The sequence below is a fragment of the Pinus tabuliformis genome, chromosome 5_1 (genome assembly GCF_031772625.1).
Source record: "Pinus tabuliformis cultivar Carrire ecotype Pingquan chromosome 5_1, CPIR1, whole genome shotgun sequence".
Classification (NCBI taxonomy): domain Eukaryota; kingdom Viridiplantae; phylum Streptophyta; class Pinopsida; order Pinales; family Pinaceae; genus Pinus; species Pinus tabuliformis.
In genome coordinates this window covers 396,498,150-396,507,137 of record NC_142305.1, presented here as the reverse complement: position 1 = coordinate 396,507,137, position 8,988 = coordinate 396,498,150, and positions in this window count along the sequence as shown.

Genomic DNA, 8,988 nt, shown 5'->3' with positions numbered 1-8,988 from the left:
AAATCAATTGGTATAAAGGAGACAGTGGAGAGAAGCTTGGGAAGATTGGGTAGTCGAATTAGAAAAACATTTTATCTTGGACTGTGATGCTTTCAATTTCACAGGGGAAAGAACCTTCAGAAGATTTTGGCTAGTGGAATCAGAAAAACATTTCATTTTGGACTGTGATGCTTTCAGAACATTATGACAATATATTAGCAACAATTTTTTGGCATTATCTAAATTTTAAAATAAAGAACTAAAAAATATCAACCAACTCATCATCAATTTAAATAAAAAAAAATTAAAATGCAAAAAAACATGAACTTTAAAATCTCATTAATATTATTAGATATTAAGCAAATCTCGTTTATTTTTAAATAAATTATTTCATCTTGAAAATATTTTCATCTTTTTATTATCATATAATTAAATTATAATAAATAATAATATCATTTTACAATTTAATTATAATAAATATAAGTTGGGGTCGTCCAAAACTGAAATTGGTTTTTTGTTATTTGAATTTGAATATTAAAATATCCCCAATATATGCTGTCGCAATATTGATTTTTATCTATGGTGTGCGGGTAATCTCTACGAACTAATATTGCAGAGTAGCGAAATTCTATGGTCTGAGCCACAGACTCTCCCTTTCGTGTATAGATTGCGGACTAGCGAAATTCTGTGGTCTGAGCCAGAGACTCTCCCGTTTGTATAGATTTAATCCCTGAGGTGCAGGTTTCGCTTGGTTGAAATCATTTTCTTATTAGTAATAATTAATTGAGTTTATTCGAGCAGAAAAGAGAGTGCACTGCAGTTACTGGTGTGTGCGTGATATCCGCAGAATGACCTGAAAAGTACAGGCATAGTCGCCAATCTTTCGGAGATCTGGCCGCTATTATCTTCCCTCAATTTGAGAGATTTGAACTAACAATCACGTTGCAGTGTCTGGGAAAACCACGGAGGCAGAACCCTAGCAGGCACTGATATTTATAAATGAAGATCTCATTCATTTGAACTTAAGAAATAAGTAAAAAAGTCAAGGAGAGTTGTAATGATCATAAATTAGATATACTTAGGAAATCCCCAAGCCTAAACGGAACAAACATATTTATAAATGAAGATCTCATTCAGTTGAACTTAAGAAATAAGTACAAAAAGTCAAGGAGGCAAGAAAAGAAAAGAAATGGGCAATCATTAGTAATTGAAAAGCTATTATTAGAGTCTGAAATACGAGTGATAAATAGGGAATAACATCACTCTGGATCCTTTTCTGGAACTGTCGTGGTTTTCCACGGTGTGAAGGTCCTATGTTAAGTTGGATCCTGATTGATATTGATCTTATTCTTTTAGTTGATCTTATTCTTTTAGTTGAAACTAGGGAGCATGACGAATCTAAGGTCCCTTTCACTCTTTGGTCTGTTTGGAATATGAAATCCTCTAGGAGAGGTTTTGGTGGTATAGCCTATTATATTAGGAACATTGTTTCCTCTCACATCTGGCTTCATAAAACCGACCCATTCAATCAATACATTTGGATCAAGATCTCTGATTCTATAACCAATAGGATCTTTCTTGCAATCTATTATTTCGCGCCTATTAACTCTACATCCTATAAGAAAAACAACCTCGATAAGAATTGTCCTTTCAATACCTTAGAAAAAAATATCTACAACCTTAGGAATGAAGGCAATATCCTTTTGCTTGGAGACTGTAATGCTTGAACTATCACTAAACAAGTTGTTTGTTAAGAAACAACTCTAACCCCGACCCCTTGTGGCTTGATGAGGATGGTAACTTAACTAATACATTCAAGAGAAAATTTGAAGACATGATCGAGAACTTATTCAACACCGAGCTCCTCAAACTTTGTAGCTCCTAGGACCTAATCATTTGTAATGGTATTAATAAATGGCATCTCTCCAGTTAGATCACTTGTTTTCATGGGCTGGGTAGCAGCGTCGTGGATTATGCAATTTTTGACATCGATGTCCTCAACCATATTACAAACTTTTATCTTTTTAATGGGTACACGCAACCTGACTCTAACCACATACCTTTGTCTTTACCCCTCAATCTTGTTGTTCATACCATCCACATGCAGGAGAACAGTGAAAGAAAAAGTCATATTCCTTTCGATAGAAGTAAGGTTGACATTTTCTTAAGGGATTTGGAAAGGGATTTAGGCTCCTTGATTGACAATAACAACATTGACCAAATCTATTACCATTTTACTACTATCCTTTCCACTGCCATTAGCAAATTCTCTGATAAGACTTCATATGAGAAAAATACTAGAACTTCTAATCCTTGGTATGACAAAGATTGTAAGATTGCCAAGAAAGAAATCAGAGATGCCCCTAATGAAAGAATTAAGCTCCACAATATAAGTATTTACAAAGCTCTCGTTAAGAGGAAGAAGTGGTCATATATTAATAAGAGACAAGATCATATTCACAACCTTTCTAAAGTTTCACTCATAAAGTTTTGGCGAAATGTGCTTGTTCATAAAACTAAAGATAATCATTCTATCCCCCTAAAAAATTGGGATAACTATCTTAAGAAGTTATATGACTCTCCGGACACCATGGGCATCATCTTCAACACTCCTATTACGGATGATATTTTTTCTCTGGAAGACGTTGAGTCTGGGATTAATAAGCTCGATAATGGGAAAGCCAAAGATATTAAAGGTTACCAAGCTGAGATATTTAAAATGGGAAAATCTATCCTCATTCCTCATCTTCACAAGCTTCTCAATTTCGTTGTAAATAATGGCTTCCCTGAGCTTTGGACACAAAGCCTTATTGTTCCTATCTTCAAAAATGGGGACAAATGCATTCCCTCTAATTACAGGACCATTATGATTAGCCACATCCTAGGACCATTGGGGTTGCAATATATCTAGAGAGTCGTGGAGAAGGATTGAGATGATCTAAAAGAAATTCATAACCTATAACCTCAAGATCAAGGGAAATACTCCCTATCCTATCCTCTTATCGAAATTGGCCTGTCCCCCATTGAAAGTGAAACTATGTTTAGATATATGCTGCATAAGAATAAGCTTCACAATATGGAATACAAGAGGCTCCCAAAAATTGCTTCTAAATTTAGTCAAAACCCCCACCTGTCCCTCAAGCACGGGTGGCATCATGATGCTTAGTCTTGGCTCAACCTTTGGGGGATTAAGGAGGAGATCATCATGGGAAACAATGACAGTATCAAAGATAGAATTATCTCTAGTTTTAAGGACAAGATGTGGGTTGCTAAGGAGCTGGAAGGTAAAAGGAAGTTAAGGTACTATAAGGAGGTGATCAACCCCACCCTTGATAACCAAAATTATCTCTCTATGTTGACTAGCAATAAGAAGAAAATGAACATCACTAGGATTAGAACTAACTTTCATGAGCTTCGGAGTGAGACAGGGTGGTGGTCTACTCCCAAGACTCAATGAGACGATATAATCTGTCAGATTTATGATACTAAGAAAGTGCAAGATGAAAATAACTTCTTTTTAGACTTCCCGGGTCTTGCCCACATCTGCTCTCAATTCCCTATCATCAGCGACACCTCCAATCTTCTTGAATTATTAAGTCAACCCAACTATAGCAATCTTGGAATGCTTATTTCCTTGCTCCTTGATCATAGAAACAAGATTTTGAAGAATGACAACTAGACTCTCTTTTCTTGAGGTCTGATAGACCACTTTGGTCTTAGTGGATGTTAATCATCATCATTATCATCAATATTATCATACCTTCTAATAAATTATAAAAATAATAATATTTTATATTATCATATAATTTAATTATAATAAATAATAATATTATTTTACAGTTTAATTATAATAAATATAATTTTATTTTTTTTACAAGAACAGTTATGGGATTTCATTAACTGATTGGCTAAGAGCCACAAATTTGGTTACAAAAGGAGAAGCAGATTTCTGCATAACTTTCCAACAAGAGGAATATAACGCCTACTCTAATCAGGTTCCTCTTTTTACATTTAATATAGTGCACTTCTGCTGCGAATTTCCCGAGCTGAAAGATACACGCAAACTGTTGCAAAAGAATGCAATAAAACTTGGATCTTAAGGGGATTGGTTCCCAAAGGATTTCCTTATCTCTGAGAATAGTACCGGCAGCTAAATGGACTGCCTTGTTTGCCTCAATGTCTACTTCTTTGTTATTTGTTCTCAAAAAATGAAAATAATTCAAATTTAGAGACTTTGCCATGCCTTTGATCCTTGTAATTATCCTTGCTAGCTACAGGCCACTGGATTAGAATTGGTCGCCACTGCTTTGATGATAACCTAGGAGTCCCCAAATACATTTGCCTCCTCAAGGCCTAGCTCTTTGAGGAGTTTGATTCCTTGAAAAAGGGTCATCGCTTCAGCTTGTATGCTTGAGGAATGGCCTAATCCCCAAGCAAATATGTGCGAAGATGTGTCATCTGGGTTAATGATGAGCTGTCCAGCTCCAGCAATTCCTGGATTCCCTTTGGCTGCCCCATCAAAGAAGAGAGAGGGAAGAGGCTGATTAGACAGCCAGGATTGAAAATATTCTTTGTTTTTCTTGATTTTCCATTCTTTGAGGGATGACAGATAGCTGTTCGATTTTTGAAACTTGAAATTGAGGGCAGTACCCAAATCTATGTCCTGCTGGCTTAGATTTGAATCATCTCCTTTGTCTTCTATCCATTCAACTAGCTGACTTTTCATTGAGTTGGCAACTATTCTGTAGTCCTGTTCATTATTCCAGAATATCCTTATGTTCCTTTCCAGTCAGACTTGCCAGCTGATGAATTTTGGCAGAGCACTCCACGCTGTCCTGATTGTTTTATTTTTTGGAAATGGGCCTAGATATTTGGCCATCCAGCTCGCGAACAGATCCGAAACTGAGGAGGGGAAGATGAACTTGTATTTCCAGGAAACAAGAAGCTCCTGCCATATGGAAGCTGCGAACTTGCACTCGATCATGAGATGGAAGGCGGATTCTAAGTTTTCCTTGCAAAGCATGCATCTAGAAGGCCCATAGATGCCCCTTTTCTGAAGCCTGTCTTCAGTGAGAATTTTTTGATGGCAAAGAAGCCAACAGAAGTGGTCAACTTTTGGAATTGAAGGGATTTTCCATATGCCTACCCAGGGGGCAGGGTTGGGAGGCACGTGGGGTCACTCTAGACATTTAACATATCCCTGAGCTATCGTGTAGCCTGCCGGATTTGTGCCCCAACCTCTCACGTCCTGCCTGCGCACATGAATAGGAGCCAGCCCGTGCATCTTCGTGGTGAGCGTTACCAGCTCTGAATGCAAGTCGGGAGGAACTGGGAGTTGTTTCTAGCCCGTCCAAGCATCATCCTTCCAGTTCGAGAGGTCCCACAGTGTGTTGATGCTAGCATCTAACATCCAACGTTTCAACTCTGTCATGTCTCTCGATTCTGCGAGCGAAGGTCTATTCAAGATACTGTCATTCCACAGGTGGATACGTTTTCCATTTCCTAGTATCCAGAAGGAGTGATTTCTTATCAGCGAGCCAATTCTGTTGATGAACATGCTGAAAGGAGTTTTGAGTTGATTTTTGGGCTGATCCAGGCATCTAAGTCTCATTCCTCTGAAGTATTTCCTCCACAGTGCAACTTGTACCCAACCTGGATTAGGAGCTATTATTTTCCAAATCAATTTGGCTCCCATGGCTAGGTTTTGAGCACTAAGATCTTTGAAGTTCAGTCCTCCCTCCTGAATTGGTCTGGTGACTGTTTCCCAATTGACTAGGGAAATTCTCTTCTCATTATATTTGCCTCCTTTCCAGAAAAACTGTCTGATTAGCTCCTCCATCTTTTTGATGATTCCCACAGGCGCCAAGAGAACAAATAATTTGAATAACGGAAGGCTGTTGAGCACTGCTTTAATGAGCACTGATTTTCCGGCAATGTTGAGCCAAGAGGATCCCCAAGCTTGCATTTTTGCTTTGAATTTGTCTAACTGAGGATACCAGTCTTTGCTCAAGGCCCTCTTATGAAAGATGGGCAGACCAAGATATTTAAATGAGGACCAAGAAGTTGAGGCTGCAAATCCGAGGCATCTGGCAATGGAGCTAGCAGTTGAAGCATGAATATTCCAACAGTAGATGTGGCATTTGCATTGTTTAATATGCTGCCTGAGACCTTACAGTAGTCTTCCAGTACATCTTTGAATTTAATAGTTGAATGAAGAGAAGCAACCCCCAGTAGTAATGTATCATCAGCGAAGAGGGCGTGAATGATGCTTTTCACCCCTCTTTCAATGCACATGCCAGCGATGTCTTGATCTTGCTGCTTTTTATCTAGATAAAAGATGAGGATAGAGGCCTATAGGACGAATAGGAGGGGTGAAAGGGGACACCCCTGCCTCAGCCCTCTAGAGGCTTTGAAAAATTCAGCAGCCCTACCATTCACCAGGGGGGAAATCCAAGGCTCCGAAATACATGCTCTGATCCACTTGATGAAATTTTGACCGAACCCCAGTTTGTGCAAGACATCAAACAAAAACCTATGTCTAACACGATCAAAAGCATTTGCTAGATCTAATTTAATAACCATACCTTTTTCCTTTCAATGTAGGCTGGAATGAATTGCCTCTTGAACCAGAACGAAGTTGTCCACCAGCTGCCTGCCATGAATAAATCCACCTTGATTATCCAGGATGATTTTGGGGAGAATTCTTTTCAACCTATTAGCTATCACTTTGTACCCAATATTGCATAAGGAGATTGGGCGAAATCTGCTGAAAGAGTTTGCTCCTTTCTCTTTGGGAATGAGGGTGAGAAAGGCTGAATTTGTGTAGCCTCCAATCTTCTGACAGTCTTGGGACTTCTGAATCATTTTGTAGAACTCCTTCTCAACAATCTGCCAACAGGTCTGGAGAAATCTAGGCGTAAAACCGTTCGGTCCTGGAGCTTTATCGGGATCCATTGCAAAAAGGGCCTCCTTGACTTCCTTTTGCATGATTTTTCTTTCAAGTTCCTGGTTCATCTTGGAGGTGATAAGGCTAGGGACAACGTCCAACAAAATGTCATTTTTCCCAGCTCCTAGATCTTCCCTATACAGCTTCTCAAAGTGCTCTGAGGCTGCCTTTTTTATGCTTGCAAAGTCCTTCAGTATGCAGTTGTCTTCTTTTATTTCAATGATGGAATTGCGGCCTTTCCTGGCTTGGGCTTGTTTATGGAAAAAGGAGGAGTTTCTATTGCCAGATTTGAGCCAAAGACTTCTGGACTTGAGCCTCCAATATTCTTCTTCTGCCAGACAGGCCTTATGGAAACTTTGCTGAAGCTTGGCCTCCTTATCCAACTCGTCTTTAGTGATTTCAGCTGCTTCAAGATGGAGATGCTGACTTTCTAGAGCGATTTGTATTTTTTTCCTTTCCGCAGCAGGGTTGGGTAGGGTCTTAGCCCAATTTTTTAGCATGGCTTTAACCCTTCTGAGTTTTTCCTCCCAAACAAAAAAGGTTGATCCCTTGACTGGATCTTTCCAGCAGTCTCTGACCTTTTCCATGAAGTCTGTCTCTTTGGTCCAGAGAGAGCTGAATCTGAAAGGAATAGGCCCCAGATCCTTGGGGGGCAGTAGCTCTAGGCTAATAGGCTTGTGATCTGATACGTTGTTGTGAAGAATGCGCATTCTAGCTTCTAGTCCAAGAAGTAGGAAGGAGCTTTGCACCAAAAATCTGTCAAGTCTTGCCGCTATGTAACCCAGGCCGACTCTCTTATTTGACCACGTGAACTTGCCAGTAGTCGGCTTAATGTCTATCAGATCCCAATCTTGCATGAGATCTTCCGCTAATTCTCTTGCCAGATCCTTGACGATACTGCCTCCTCTTTTTTCTGACGAGAGGAGGGTGAGGTTGAGGTCTCTGGTTATGATTATATTCTCTAGATTCTCTAGATCTGCTAATTTTTTGATGGAATCCCAGCATAATTTTTTCTCACCTACATTATTAGGAGCAAATACATTGAACAGGTAAATAATTTCCTTAGATTCTAAGTGCTGCATTTTTAACAAAATCCAATGAGTGTTTAGGGACTCAGAGATTAATGAGAACTTATTTGGATTCTAGAGCGACCCAAGTCCTCCTGATGCTCCATAGGAAAAGGTTGCTTGTGCTTCGTCTTTCTTCCAAAATTTTTTGCTTGCCTAGAGGAAGACTGAATCCTCCAATTTAGTCTCCTGGATGAGAAGAATGTCTGGGGCTTCCAGTCTTATTAAACTATTCATTGCTTCTTCCTTAGCTTTAGTGCCCATTCCCCTACAGTTCCAGGAGACTATCTTCATCATTTACTTTTGTTGTGATGAGCTCCTTTGGAGCTCTGGGTTTGGATCCTCTTCATCTTCGGGGTTTTTGCTAGGAGTTTCTCTAGCGTTGGCTGGCTGCCCTGAAGCTTGTCCTTGTAAGTTTCTTGGTCTCTTTTTTCCTTTGCTGACATGCGCCCTCTTGTAGATCTTCTAGGGGTAGACTGTGATTCACCTATTTCCCCTTCTTCCTCTGATTCCTCGGACTCTTGGGTTTCCTCTTCTTCTTCTGACATCCTCCCTTTGGATCTCTCTGGTACACTTTTGGATTTAGATGGAGAGATCTCCTTTGGGATTTCTGTCTCCTGCGTGTTCATGATTTCTGATCCAAGGATCTCAAATTTATTCCCTTGGCTTTCCATGGATGGTTTCTGGGCAGGGCCCGCTTGGGGAGCTTTTGCATTTGCATTTGCATTCTTCCTGTGTGAAGTTTTGGGTCGCTTTGCCTGATTCCATCCTTCTTCCTTCCCTTTTTCTTCTACCCCTTTGGACGGGCAGTCTCTGGCGAAGTGTCCGTAGACGTGACACTTCCGACATTTGAATGGCAGCTGTTCATAGTCCAATTTCTGTACATGCGTCCAGGGACCTACAATTATTTTGATGGCTTCTGGTAGTCCGACCTCCAAATCTACCTCCACACAAATTCTGGCGCAATCATACTGATCTTTGTTGTTGGCCTTGTCT